The sequence below is a fragment of the Schistocerca gregaria genome, chromosome 3 (genome assembly GCF_023897955.1).
Source record: "Schistocerca gregaria isolate iqSchGreg1 chromosome 3, iqSchGreg1.2, whole genome shotgun sequence".
In the NCBI taxonomy this organism is placed as follows: domain Eukaryota; kingdom Metazoa; phylum Arthropoda; class Insecta; order Orthoptera; family Acrididae; genus Schistocerca; species Schistocerca gregaria.
The window spans coordinates 33,895,001-33,909,273 of NC_064922.1; the positions used below are offsets into that span (position 1 = coordinate 33,895,001).

The 14,273-nt window shown below is 47.8% G+C and overlaps 10 non-coding genes across 10 annotated transcripts; all 10 read left to right on the forward strand.

Moving 5' to 3' along the window:
- The first annotated feature begins 3,113 nt into the window (after positions 1-3,113).
- On the forward strand, positions 3,114-3,186 carry Trnak-cuu (transfer RNA lysine (anticodon CUU)). Its single transcript has one exon. It is a non-coding gene; the product is annotated as a tRNA-Lys (tRNA).
- Positions 3,187-5,567: 2,381 nt separating this feature from the next.
- Trnar-ucg (transfer RNA arginine (anticodon UCG)) lies at positions 5,568-5,640 on the forward strand. Its single transcript has one exon. It is a non-coding gene; the product is annotated as a tRNA-Arg (tRNA).
- A 1,443-nt stretch (positions 5,641-7,083) lies between these two features.
- On the forward strand, positions 7,084-7,156 carry Trnar-ucg (transfer RNA arginine (anticodon UCG)). Its single transcript has one exon. It is a non-coding gene; the product is annotated as a tRNA-Arg (tRNA).
- A 2,490-nt stretch (positions 7,157-9,646) lies between these two features.
- Positions 9,647-9,719, forward strand: Trnar-ucg (transfer RNA arginine (anticodon UCG)). The gene has a single exon. It is a non-coding gene; the product is annotated as a tRNA-Arg (tRNA).
- A 452-nt stretch (positions 9,720-10,171) lies between these two features.
- On the forward strand, positions 10,172-10,244 carry Trnak-cuu (transfer RNA lysine (anticodon CUU)). The gene has a single exon. It is a non-coding gene; the product is annotated as a tRNA-Lys (tRNA).
- Positions 10,245-11,147: 903 nt separating this feature from the next.
- Positions 11,148-11,220, forward strand: Trnar-ucg (transfer RNA arginine (anticodon UCG)). Its single transcript has one exon. It is a non-coding gene; the product is annotated as a tRNA-Arg (tRNA).
- Positions 11,221-12,083: 863 nt separating this feature from the next.
- Trnat-agu (transfer RNA threonine (anticodon AGU)) lies at positions 12,084-12,155 on the forward strand. The gene has a single exon. It is a non-coding gene; the product is annotated as a tRNA-Thr (tRNA).
- A 504-nt stretch (positions 12,156-12,659) lies between these two features.
- Positions 12,660-12,732, forward strand: Trnar-ucg (transfer RNA arginine (anticodon UCG)). The gene has a single exon. It is a non-coding gene; the product is annotated as a tRNA-Arg (tRNA).
- An 839-nt stretch (positions 12,733-13,571) lies between these two features.
- Trnat-agu (transfer RNA threonine (anticodon AGU)) lies at positions 13,572-13,643 on the forward strand. The gene has a single exon. It is a non-coding gene; the product is annotated as a tRNA-Thr (tRNA).
- A 489-nt stretch (positions 13,644-14,132) lies between these two features.
- On the forward strand, positions 14,133-14,205 carry Trnar-ucg (transfer RNA arginine (anticodon UCG)). Its single transcript has one exon. It is a non-coding gene; the product is annotated as a tRNA-Arg (tRNA).
- Positions 14,206-14,273: the final 68 nt, after the last annotated feature.

A 14,273-nucleotide genomic window follows, 5' to 3' on the forward strand; every position in this document is an offset into this window, starting at 1 on the left:
TTAGTAAGGCCAACCATTTCGCCTCCTACCTCTCCGATATCCTTACCATCCCTGACGATCCCCAGTTCGATTATTCCCTCTTTCCTGATGTCCGTGATCGAACTGATACCTCTGTCCCCCCGCTTGCTCCTGGCTTCCAGTACTTGGACAACATCACACACACAGAACTAAATACCCCAATCACCACTCAAGATATCATTGCTACACTTCGCCCTAAACGCAACACTGCTCCCGGTCACGATCGTGTTACTTACCGTCACCTCCGTGAAGCTCCTGCCTCCTTCCTCTCCACATTGGCCAGGCTCTACAATGTGGTCCTGTCCACCGGCTACTACCCCGACCTGTGGAAAACCTCCCGGATCCTGATGTTCCTCAAGCCCGACAAACCGCCTTCCGCTGTCTCCTCCTACCGTCCCATCAGCCTTACCTCGGTCTTCAGCAAGGTCCTGGAATCCATTCTTACCCACCGCCTACACAAGCACCTTCACCAACACCGCCTCCTCCCCCCTACCCAATGTGGCTTTCGGCCGTCCTTCTCAGCCGATGACCTCCTCCTTCACCTCACTCACCTCCTCTCCGAACAACTCAATTCCCGTCGTTCCGCCATCTTCCTTTCCCTCGACCTCGAACGCGCATATGACCGTGTGTGGCATTCCGGTCTCCTTTTCAAGCTCCAAACCTTTGCTCTTCCTCTCAACTATGTCCGTCTGGTCGCTTCCTTCCTTTCCCACCGTCCTTCCTATGTCACCATCCACAACACTGATTCCTACACCTTCTACCCCTCCGCCGGTGTGCCCCAAGGTTCCGTCCTTTCCCCTCTTCTCTACCTCCTTTACACGGCAGACATGCCTCCACCTGCACCTCCCCTACACCTTCTCCAGTACGCCGATGACACTGCCTTCCTTGCCCTCGCTCCCACCCTGCAACGCTCCCAGCACCTTCTCCAATCCTATCTTGACCGGTTCACCACTTGGTGTAACCAGTGGTTGCTCAAGGTCAATCCTTCCAAGACCCAGGCGATCATTGTAGGCAAAACCACTCGTTCCTTCCGTCTCCTTGATTTCTATCTTACTATTTATGGCCGTCCCATCACCCTCACACCTACTCTCAAGTACCTTGGTGTCACCCTCGACCGTCGCCTCTCCTGGAACCCACATCTCCGGACGATCCAAGCCAAGGCACGCTCCCGCCTCCGCCTCCTTAAGCTCCTTTCTGGCCGTACATGGGGTCTGGACCCTTCCACCATCCTCTACACCTACAAGTCCCTCATCCGTCCTATCCTTTGCTATGCTCATCCCGCCTGGATCTCTGCCCCTCCTACCTTCTACAAGTCCATTCAGATCCTAGAACGCCATGCGCTCCGCCTCGCCTATCGCATCCGTCTCCCTTCCCCCACGCGGATCCTCTATGACCTGATTCCCTTCCCGCACCTCCTCCTTTTCCTCGAACGGTTACGGATCCTCTACACCTCCCGCAAGCTTGATCCTCCACACCCTCTTGTCTCTCCCATCCTCTCCCACCCCAACCCGCTGCCGCGCCTGCATTCCTATATCCCACCTGCTCTCCATCTTTACACCCTCCACACCCTCTCCCTCGGTGGCTTCCGTCAACTCCCCCTCCCTGATGATGCCCTCCTCCCCTCCATCTACCCCTCCTACCAACTTTGAGCCTTACCTTCCCTCTCCTCTCCTTTTCCTGTGGGCACCCTCTCTCCCTTCTCTCCCTCCCTCCCCTCCCCTTTCTCCTTGGGCTTCCACTCCCCCTACCCTCCCCCTTCTCCTCCATCCCTCTCCTCCACTGGCATCTTCCCCTCCCCCTCTCTCTCCTCTTCCCCACACCTTTTCCCCTTGGCAGGCCACGACTCTGCTGTCTTCCATCAGTTACTTTCATCGTCCTACGCCGAAGACCATCGCATATGTTTGTGCCTCGACTCTCCTGCAGTGTGTTTGTGTTTCGTCGTTTGTGCTCCGCTGGTTCACGTGTGGCCATCTGCCATCTGCGTTTGTGCACCGTGTTTCTCCGCTTTTATCCATTGTGCTACGCACGTGACCGACTCCGTTTTAACTCTGTTTTGTCTACTGTTTGTACCCCGCCGTCTTGATTGTTTTTATATCTCACTCATCTCTGTTCTGTGTATACTCTGAGGCCGAAGAGCGGCATACCTGGTCCGCTGCCGGCCTACCTGTTTGTCACAGGTATTAAAATCACAATAAAGGAAAAAAAAAAAAAAAAACGGTACGGCATAAGGTGGGACGAGGCAGTCTGAATTACATTTTATAGATGTATTTCTCACAAATCTAAGAGCCTCTCGCGGTCGTCGTCGTCGTCGTCGTCGTCGCCGCTTCTGCAAAAGTAGCAAATTTCCATCGTAGCAGATGCGGCGATGGACACCCTGCCTATGATTCCGAATCCACAAAGTGTGTGGTCTTGTTTTCCTGTCTATATTTGGTCGGTCTCGTAAGAGGTTGAATGTAACGAATGGGTGGGAAAGAGTAAGGAGCAGCGGCTGTGTGGAACGAAAACACAACTCCTCACGGGGTGTGAGCGTTTCGAGATGAGTCGTATATAAGTTAAACTTGGTCGTCAGTGACCCTGTGGCCTAATGGATAAGGCGTCGGACTTCGGATCCGAAGATTGCAGGTTCGAATCCTCTCACAGTCGTGTTTTTCCAGTTCTGAAAAATAAACATACCGTTTCAACGTAGCTATTGTGCAGTACGAAAACTTCTGAATGTTGCTGTTGATCATTTTGTGCTTGGAGATGGTCTTGAGCTTGAAACACACACAACAAGGCCGGTGTTAACTAGCGAAATGGTCGGCAGAGTGCCCTCACCGCGAGGTTTGACTGGCACTTGCACATCTAAAACAACGTCGGAAAGTAACTCGTTCGGCTTTTGAGTCACGTCAAGTATGTGTTTTTATTTTGACGCCGCTAGCTCTGCAGATTCTCGTGCAATTCCTTTACCTCTCAGAAATGATTATGAAATAAAAGTGAAGTACGTGACGAGCGTGACGTTAGGAAAACATTAGGCAGCATGGAGAGATTCTGTATGGGACCAACCAACCCTAACGAGTACTGTGTGATCTGCTACCCAGCAGGTACCCAGCGAGGCAGCACAGCTAGCTTAGTCGGTAGAGCATGAGACTCTTAATCTCACGGTCGTGGGTTCGAGCCCTACGTTGGGCGGAACGGAATTTTTTTCCGCTGCAGATGTAAATAACCGATTTTCTGATTAACGTGATGTAATGGAAATAGCACCTTTAAAATTTGCCTACGTCTCAATCAGTCGGAAGAAAACTGTATTTGAAGGTGAAGGTGATTTTGTAGACATGTGTGAAAGTCATGTTCTGAAGTGCAGGTGGTTTTGTTTGGAGAGAACATCGGCGACGTGTCAGATGTGTAGCCATGCAGTAATGGGTCGCCATAGCTGCAAATATTAGTCGAAAATATGAAGTGTCGTCAGCTGAAGTCTGATGATTCAGACGACCGTACGGACGAAGTACGCAAAAGTTCCGCTAAGCCCCGCATCTTTATCTCAGTGGTAGAGCACTGGTCTAATAAACCAGGAGTCGTGAGTTCCATCCTCACAGGAGGAAGACGAAATTTGGAAATCAGTTGCGCGTCATGGCCGTATAGTAAACAGTATCTGTGATGACGGAGAATTAGCGACAGGCGTTTTATTAAGAATTACTCTCAGATGTGATTAAGGCGAATGGCGCAGATAAAGCATTTGCCAAAGCGGTACGGCATAAGGTGGGACGAGGCAGTCTGAATTACATTTTATAGATGTATTTCTCACAAATCTCTGAGCCTCTCTCGGTCGTCGTCGTCGTTGCCGCTTCTGCAGAAGTAGCAAAAGGCCATCGTAGCAAATGCGGCGAGGGACACCCTGCCATCGATTCCGAATGCGCAAAGTGTGTGGTCTTGTTTTCCTGTCTATGTTTGGTCGGTCTCGTAAGAGGATGAATGTAACGAATGGGTGGGAAACAGTAAGGGGCAGCGGCTGTGTGGAACGAAAACACAATTCCTCAGGGGGTGTGAGCGTTTCAAGATGAGTCGTATATAAGTTAGACTTGGTCGTCAGTGACCGTGTGGCCTAATGGATAAGGCGTCCGAAGATTGCAGGTTCGAATCCTGTCACGGTCGTGTTTTTCAAGTCCTGAAAAAGAAACATACCGTTTTAATGTAGCTATTGTGCAGTACCAAACCTTCTGAATGTTGCTGTTGATCATTTTGTGCTTGGAGATGGTCTTGAGCTTGAAACACACACAACAAGGCCGGTGTTAACTAGCGAAATGGTCGGCAGAGTGCCCTCACCGCGAGGTTTGACTGGCACTTGCACATCTAAAACAACGTCGGAAAGTAACTCGTTCGGCTTTTGAGTCACGTCAAGTATGTGTTTTCATTTTGACGCCGCTAGCTCTGCAGATTCTCATGCAATTCCTTTACCTCTCAGAAATGATTATGAAATAAAAGTGAAGTACGTGACGAGTGTGACGTTAGGAAAACATTAGGCAGCATGGAGAGATTCTGTATGGGACCAACCAACCCTAACGAGTACTGTGTGATCTGCTACCCAGCAGGTACCCAACGAGGCAGCACAGCTAGCTTAGTCGGTAGAGCATGAGACTCTTAATCTCCCGGTCGTGGGTTGGAGCCCTACGTTGGGCGGAACGGATTTTTTTTCCGCTGCAGATGTAAATAACCGAATTTCTGATTAACGTGATGTAATGGAAATAGCACCTTTAAAATTTGCCTACGTCTCCATCAGTCGCAAGAAAACTGTATTTGAAGGTGAAGGTGATTTTGCAGACATGTGTGAAAGTCATGTTCTGAAGTGCAGGTGGTTTTGTTTGGAGAGAAAATCGGCTACGTGTCAGATGTGTAGCCAAGCAGTAATGGGTCGCCATAGCTGCAAATATTAGTCGAAAATATGAAGTGTTGTCAGCTGAAGTCTGATGATTCAGACGACCGTACGGACGAAGTACGCAAAAGTTCCGCTAGGCCGCGCCTCTTTAGCTCAGTGGTAGAGCACTGGTGTAGTAAACCAGGAGACGTGAGTTCCATCCTCAGAGGAGGAAGACGAATTTTGGAAATCAGGAGCGCGTCATGGCCGTATAGCAAACAGTATCTCTGATGACGAACAATTGGCGAGAGGCTTTTTATTAAGAATTACTCTCAGATGTGATTAAGGCGAATGGCGCAGATAAAGCATATGCCAAAGCGGTACGGCATAAGGTGGGACGAGGCAGTCTGAATTACATTTTATAGATGTATTTCTCACAAATCTAAGAGCCTCTCGCAGTCGTCGTCGTCGCCGCTTCTGCAAACGTAGCAAATTTGCATCGTAGCAAATGCGGCGACGGACACCCTGCCTATGATTCCGAATGGACAAAGTGTGTGGTCTTGTTTGCCAGTCTATATTTGGTCGGTCTCGTAAGAGGTTGAATGTAACGAATGGGTGGGAAAGAGTAAGGGGCAGCGGCTGTGTGGAACGAAAACACAATTCCTCAGGGGGTGTGAGCGTTTCGAGATGAGTCGTATATAAGTTATACTTGGTCGTCAGTGACCCTGTGGCCTAATGGATAAGGCGTCGAACTTCGGATCCGAAGATTGCAGGTTCGAATCCTGTCACGGTCGTGTTTTTCCAGTCCTGAAAAAGAAACATACCGTTTTAATGTAGCTATTGTGCAGTTCGAAACCTTCTGAATGTTGCTGTTGATCATTTTGTGCTTGGAGATGGTCTTGAGCTTGAAACACACACAACAAGTCCGGTGATAACTAGCGAAATGGTCGGCAGAGTGCCCTCACCGCGAGGTTTGACTGGCACTTGCTCATCTAAAACAACGTCGGAAAGTAACTCGTTCGGCTTTTGAGTCACGTCAAGTATGTGTGTTAATTTTGACGCCGCTAGCTCTGCAGATTGTCATACAATTCCTTTACCTCTCAGAAATGATTATGAAATAAAAGAGAAGTACGTGACGAGTGTGACGTTAGGAAAACATTAGGCAGAATGGAGAGATTCTGTATGGGACCAACCAACCCAAACGAGTACTGTGTGATCTGCTACCCAGCAGGTACCCAACGAGGCAGCACGGCTAGCTGAGTCGGTAGAGCATTAGACTCTTAATCACGGGGTCGTGAGTTCGAGCCCTATGCTGGGCGGAACGGAATTTTTCTCTGCTGCAGATGTAATTTACCGATTTTCTGATTAACGTGATGTAATGGAAATAGCAAATTTAAAATTTGCCTACGTCTCAATCAGTCGCAAGATAAATGTATTTGAAGGTGAAGGTGATTTTGTAGACATGTGTGAAAGTCATGTTCTGAAGTGCAGGTGGTTTTGTTTGGAGAGAACATCGGCTACGTGTCAGATGTGTAGCCAAGCAGTAATGGGTCGCCATAGCTGCAAATATTACTCAAAAATATGAAGTGTAGTCAGCTGAAATCTGATGATTCAGACGACCGTACGGACGAAGTACGCAAAAGTTCCGCTAGGCCGCGCCTCTTTAGCTCAGTGGTAGAGCACTGGTCTAGTAAACAAGGAGTCGTGAGTTCCATCCTTACAGGAGGAGGACGAATTTTGGAAATCAGTTGCGCGTCATGGCCGTATAGCAAACAGTATCTGTGATGACGAACAATTAGCGAGAGGCGTTTTATTAAGAATTACTCTCAGATGTGATTAAGGCGAATGGCGCTGATAAAAGCATTTGCCAAAGCGGTACGGCATAAGGTGGGACGAGGCAGTCTGAATTACATTTCATAGATGTATTTCTCACAAATCTCTGAGCCTCTCGCGTTCGTCGTCGTCGTCGTCGTCGTCGTCGCCGCCGCCGCTTCTGCAGAAGTAGCAAATGGCCATCGTAGCAAATGCGGCGAGGGACACCCTGCCATCGATTCCGATTGCGCAAAGTGTGTGGTCTTGTTTTCCTGTCTATTTTTCGTCGTTCTCGTAAGAGGTTGAATGTAACGAATGGGTGGGAAAGAGTAAGGGGCAGCGGCTGTGTGGAACGAAATCACAATTCCTCAGGGGGTGTGAGCGTTTTGAGATGAGTCGTATATTAGTTATACTTCGTGGTCAGTGACCGTGTGGCCTAATGGATAAGGCGTCGGACTTCGGATCCGAAGATTGCAGGTTCGAATCATGTCACGGTCGTGTTTTTCCAGTTCTGAAAAACAAACATACCGTTTTAATGTAGCAATTGTGCAGTACGAAACCGTCTGAATGTTGCTGTTGACCATTTTGTGCTTGGAGATGGTCTTGAGCTTGAAACACACACAACAAGACCGGTGTTAACTAGCGAAATGGTCGGCAGAGTGCCCTCACCGCGAGGTTTGACTGGCACTTGCACATCTAAAACAACGTCGGAAAGTAACTCGTTCGGCTTTTGAGTCACGTCAAGTATGTGTGTTAATTTTGACGCCGCTAGCTCTGCAGATTGTCATGCAATTCCTTTACCTCTCAGAAATGATTATGAAATAAAAGTGAAGTACGTGACGAGTGTGACGTTAGGAAAACATTAGGCAGCATGGAGAGATTCTGTATGGGACCAACCAACCCAAACGAGTACTGTGTGATCTGCTACCCAGCAGGTACCCAACGAGGCAGCACGGCTAGCACAGTCGTTTAATGAACAAAGTAAGAGCATACGGACTATCAGATCAATTGTGTGATTGGATTGAGGAGTTCCTAGATAACAGAACGCAGCACGTCATTCTCAATGGAGAGAAGTCTTCCGAAGTAAGAGTGATTTCAGGTGTGCCACAGGGGAGTGTCATAGGACCGTTGCTATTCACAATATACATAAATGACCTGGTGGATGACATCGGAAGTTCACTGAGGCTTTTTGCAGATGATGCTGTGGTGTATCGAGAGGTTGCAACAATGGAAAATTGTACTGAAATGCAGGAGGATCTGCAGCGAATTGACGCATGGTGCACGGAATGGCAATTGAATCTCAATGTAGCGAAGTGTAATGTGATGCGAATACATAGAAAGGTAGGTCCCTTATCATTTAGCTACAAAATAGCAGGTCAGCAACTGGAAGCAGTTAATTCCATAAATTATCTGGGAGTACGCATTAGGAGTGATTTAAAATGGAATGATCATATAAAGTTGATCGTCGGTAAAGCAGATGCCAGACTGAGATTCATTGGAAGAATCCTAAGGAAATGCAATCCGACAACAAAGGAAGTAGGTTACAGTACGCTTGTTCGCCCAATGCTTGAATACTGCTCAGCAGTGTGGGATCCGCACCAGGTAGGGTTGATAGAAGAGATAGAGAAGATCCAACGGAGAGCAGCGCGCTTCGTTACAGGATCATTTAGTAATTGCGAAAGCGTTACGGAGATGATAGATAAACTCCAGTGGAAGACTCTGCAGGAGAGACGCTCAGTAGCTCGGTACGGGCTTTTGTTGAAGTTTCGAGAACATACCTTCACCGAAGAGTCAAGCAGTATATAGCTCCCTCCTACGTATATCTCGCGAAGAGACCATGAGGATAAAATCAGAGAGATTAGAGCCCACACAGAAGCATACCGACAATCCTTCTTTCCACGTACAATACGAGACTGGAATAGAAGGGAGAACCGATAGAGGTACTCAGGGTACCCTCCGCCACACACCGTCAGGTGGCTTGCGGAGTACGGATGTAGATGTAGATGTAGACTCTTAATCACAGGGTCGTGAGTTCGAGCCCTACGCTGGGCGGACCGGAATTTTTCTCCACAACAGATGTAAATTACCGATTTTCTGATTAACGTGATGTAATGGAAATAGCAACTTTAAAATTTGCCTACGTCTCCATCAGTCGCAAGAAAACTGTATTTGAAGGTGAAGGTGATTTTGTAGACATGTGTGAAAGTCATGTTCTGAAGTGCAGGTGGTTTTGTTTGGAGAGAACATCGGCTACGTGTCAGATGTGTAGCCAAGCAGTAATGGGTCGCCATAGCTGCAAATATTAGTCGAAAATATGAAGTGTTGTCAGCTGAAGTCTGATGATTCAGACGACCGTACGGACGAAGTACGCAAAAGTTCCGCTAGGCCGCGCGTCTTTAGCTAAGTGGTAGAGCACTGGTCTAGTAAACCAGGAGTCGTGAGTTTCATCCTCACAGGAGGAAGACGAATTTTGGAAATCAGTTGCGCGTCATGGCCGTATAGCAAACAGTATCTGTGATGACGAACAATTAGCGAGAGGCGTTTTATTAAGAATTACTCTCAGATGTGATTAAGGCGGATGGCGCTGATAAAGCATGTGCCAAAGCGGTACGGCGTAAGGTGGGACGAGGCAGTCTGAATTACATTTTATAGATGTATTTCTCACAAATCTCTGAGCCTCTCGAGGTCGTCGTCGTCGTCGTCGTCGTCGTCGTCGTCGTCGTCGTCGCCGCCGCCGCCGCCGATTCTGCAGAAGTAGCAAATGGCCATCGTAGCAAATGCGGCGAGGGACACCCTGCCATCGATTCCGATTGCGCAAAGTGTGGTCTTGTTTTCCTGTCTATGTTTGGTCGGTCTCGTAAGAGGTTGAATGTAACGAATGGGTGGGAAAGAGTAAGGGGCAGCGGCTGTGTGGAACGAAAACACAATTCCTCAGGGGGTGTGAGCGTTTCGAGATGAGTCGTATATAAGTTATACTTGGTCGTCAGTGACCGTGTGGCGTAATGGATAATGCGTCGGACTTCGGATCCGAAGATTGCAGGTTCGAATCCTGTCACGGTCGTGTTTTTCCAGTTCTGAAAAACAAACATAACGTTTTAATGTAGCAATTGTGCAGTACGAAACCGTCTGAATGTTGCTGTTGACCATTTTGTGCTTGGAGATGGTCTTGAGCTTGAATCACACACAACAAGACCGGTGTTAACTAGCGAAATGGTCGACAGAGTGCCCTCACCGCGAGGTTTGACTGGCACTTGCACATCTAAAACAACGTCGGAAAGTAACTCGTTCGGCTTTTGAGTCACGTCAAGTATGTGTGTTAATTTTGACGCCGCTAGCTCTGCAGATTGTCATGCAATTCCTTTACATCTCAGAAATGATTATGAAATAAAAGTGAAGTACGTGACGAGTGTGACGTTAGGAAAACATTAGGCAGCATGGAGAGATACTGTATGGGACCAACCAACCCAAACGAGTACTGTGTGATCTGCTACCTAGCAGGTATCCAACGAGGCAGCACGGCTAGCTCAGTCGGTAGAGCATGAGACTCTTAATCACAGGGTCGTGGGTTCGTGCCCTACGCTGGGCGGAACGGTATTTTTCTCCGCTGTAGATGTAAATTACCGATTTTCTGATTAACGTGATGTAATGGAAATAGCAACTTTAAAATTTGAATACGTCTCAATCAGTCGCAAGAAAACTGTATTTGAACGTGAAGGTGATTTTGTAGACATGTGTGAAAGTCATGTTCTGAAGTGCAGGTGGTTTTGTTTGGAGAGAACATCGGCTACGTGTTAGATGTGTAGCCAAGCAGTAATGGGTCGCCATAGCTGCAAAAATATGAAGTGTTGTCAGCTGAAGTCTGATGATTCAGACGACCGTACGGACGAAGTACGCAAAAGTTCCGCTAGGCCGCGCCTCTTTAGCTCAGTGGTAGAGCACTGGTCTAGTAAACCAGGAGTCGTGAGTTCCATCCTCACAGAAGGAAGACGAATTTTGGAAATCAGTTGCGCGTCATGGCCGTATAGCAAACACTATCTGTGATGACGAACAATTAGCGAGAGGCGTTTTATTAAGAATTACTCTCAGATGTGATTAAGGCGAATGGCGCTGATAAAGCGTTTGCCAAAGCGGTACGGCATAAGGTGGGACGAGGCAGTCTGAATTACATTTTATAGATGGGTTTCTCACAAATCTCTGAGCCTCTCGAGGTCGTCGTCGTCGTCGTCGTCGTCGTCGGCGCCGCTTCTGCAGAAGTAGCAAATGGCCATCGTAGCAAATGCGGCGAGGGACACCCTGCCATCGATTCCGATTGCGCAAAGTGTGTGGTCTTGTTTTCCTGTCTATGTTTGGTCGGACTCGTAAGAGGTTGAATGTAACGAATGGGTGGGAAAGAGTAAGGGGCAGCGGCTGTGTGGAACGAAAACACAATTCCTCAGGGGGTGTGAGCGTTTTGAGATGAGTCGTATATAAGTTATACTCGGTAGTCAGTGACTGTGTGGCCTAATGGATAAGGCGTCGGACTTCGGATCCGAAGATTGCAGGTTCGAATCCTGTCACCGTCGTGTTTTTCCAGTTCTGAAAAACAAACATACCGTTTTAATGTGGCTATTGTGCAGTACGAAACCGTCTGAATGTTGCTGTTGACCATTTTGTGCTTGGAGATGGACTTGAGCTTGAAACACACACACCAAGACCGGTGTTAACTAGCGAAATGGTAGGCAGAGTGTCCTCACCGCGGGGTGTGACTGGCACTTGCACATCTAAAACAACGTCGGAAAGTAACTCGTTCGGCTTTTGAGTCACGTCAAGTATGTGTGTTAATCTTGACGCCGCTACCTCTGCAGATTGTCATGCAATTCCTTTACCTCTCAGAAATGATTATGAAATAAAAGTGAAGTACGTGACGAGTGTGACGTTAGGAAAACATTAGGCAGCATGGAGAGATTCTGTATGGGACCAACCAACCCAAACGAGCACTGTGTGATCTGCTACCCAGCAGGTACCCAACGAGGCAGCACGGCTAGCTCAGTCGCTAGAGCATTAGACTCTTAATCACGGGGTCGTGAGTTCGAGACCTACGCTGGGCGGAACGGAATTTTTCTCCGCTGCAGATGTAATTTACCGATTTTCTGATTAACGTGATGTAATGGAAATAGCAACTTTAAAATTTGCCTACGTCTCAATCAGTCGCAAGATAACTGTATTTGAAGGTGAAGGTGATTTTGTAGACATGTGTGAAAGTCATGTTCTGAAGTGCAGGTGGTTTTGTTTGGAGAGAACATCGGCTACGTGTCAGATGTGTAGCCAAGCAGTAATGGGTCGCCATAGCTGCAAATATTAGTCGAAAATATGAAGTGTTGTCAGCTGAAGTCTGATGATTCAGACGACCGTACTGACGAAGTACGCTAAAGTTCCGCTACGCCGCGCCTCTTTAGCTCAGTGGTAGAGCACTGGTCTAGTAAACCAGGAGTCGTGAGTTCCATCCTCACAGGAGGAAGACGAATTTTGGAAATCAGTTGCGCGTCATGGCCGTATAGCAAACAGTATCTGTGATGACGAACAATTAGCGAGAGGCGTTTTGTTAAGAATTACTCACAGATGTGATTAAGGCGAATGGCACAGATAAAGCATTTGCCAAAGCGGTACGGCGTAAGGTGGGACGAGGCAGTCTGAATTACATTTTATAGATGTATTTCTCACAAATCTCTGAGCCTCTCGCGGTCGTCGTCGTCGTCGTCGTCGTCGTCGCCACCGCTTCTGCAGAAGTAGCAAATGGCCATCGTAGCAAATGCGGCGAGGGACACCCTGCCATCGATTCCGAATGCGCAAAGTGTGTAGTCTTGTTTTCCTGTCTATTTTTGGTCGGTCTCGTAAGAGGTTGAATGTAACGAATGGGTGGGAAAGAGTAAGGGGCAGCGGCTGTGTGGAACGAAAACACAATTCCTCAGGGGGTGTGAGCGTTTCGAGATGAGTCGTATATCAGTTATACTTTGTCGTCAGTGACCGTGTGGCCTAATGGATAAGGCGTCGGACTTCGGATCCGAAGATTGCAGGTTCGAATCCTGTCACGGTCGTGTTTTTCCAGTTCTGAAAAACAAACATACAGTTTTAATGTAGCAATTGTGCAGTACGGAAGCGTCTGAATGTTGCTGTTGACCATTTTGTTCTTGGAGATGTACTTGAGCTTGGAACACACACAACAAGGCCGGTGTTAACTAGCGAAATGGTCGGCAGAGTGCCCTCACCGCGAGGTTTGACTGGCACTTGCACATCTAAAACAACGTCGGAAAGTAACTCGTTCGGCTTTTGAGTCACGTCAAGTATGTGTGCAGATTGTCATGCAATTCCTTTACCTCTCAGAAATGATTATGAAATAAAAGTGAAGTACGTGACGAGTGTGACGTTAGGAAAACATTAGGCAGCATGGAGAGATTCTGTATGGGACCAACCAACCCAAACGAGTACTGTGTGATCTGCTACCCAGCAGGTACCCAACGAGGCAGCACGGCTAGCTCAGTCGCTAGAGCATTAGACTCTTAATCACGGGGTCGTGAGTTCGAGACCTACGCTGGGCGGAACGGAATTTTTCTCCGCTGCAGATGTAATTTACCGATTTTCTGATTAACGTGATGTAATGGAAATAGCAACTTTAAAATTTGCCTACGTCTCAATCAGTCGCAAGATAACTGTATTTGAAGGTGAAGGTGATTTTGTAGACATGTGTGAAAGTCATGTTCTGAAGTGCAGGTGGTTTTGTTTGGAGAGAACATCGGCTACGTGTCAGATGTGTAGCCAAGCAGTAATGGGTCGCCATAGCTGCAAATATTAGTCGAAAATATGAAGTGTTGTCAGCTGAAGTCGGATGATTCAGACGACCGTATGGACGAAGTACGCAAAACTTACGCTAGGCCGTGCCTCTTTAGCTCAGTGGTAGAGCACTGGTCTAGTAAACCAGGAGTCGTGAGTTCCATCCTCACAGGAGGAAGACGAATTTTGGAAATCAGTTGCGCGTCATGGCCGTATAGCAAACAGTATCTGTGATGACGAACAATTAGTGAGAGGCGTTTTATTAAGAATTACTCTCAGATGTGATTAAGGCGAATGGCGCGGATAAAGCATTTGCCAAAGCGGTACGGCGTAAGGTGGGACGAGGCAGTCTGAATTACATTTTATAGATGTATTTCTCACAAATCTCTGAGCCTCTCGAGGTCGTCGTCGTCGCTGCCGCTTCTGCAGAAGTAGCAAATGGCCATCGTAGCAAATGCGGCGAGGGACACCCTGCCATCGATTCCGATTGCGCAAAGTGTGTGGTCTTGTTTTCCTGTCTATGTTTGGTCGGTCTCGTAAGAGGTTGAATGTAACGAATGGGTGGGAAAGAGTAAGGGGCAGCGGCTGTGTGGAACGAAAACACAATTCCTCAGGGGGTGTGAGCGTTTCGAGATGAGTCGTATATCAGTTATACTTGGTCGTCAGTGACCGTGTGGCCTAATGGATAAGGCGTCGGACTTCGGATCCGAAGATTGCAGGTTCGAATCCTATCACGGTCGTGTTTTTCCAGTTCTGAAAAACACACATAACGTTTTAATGTAGCAATTGTGCAGTACGAAAAGGTCTG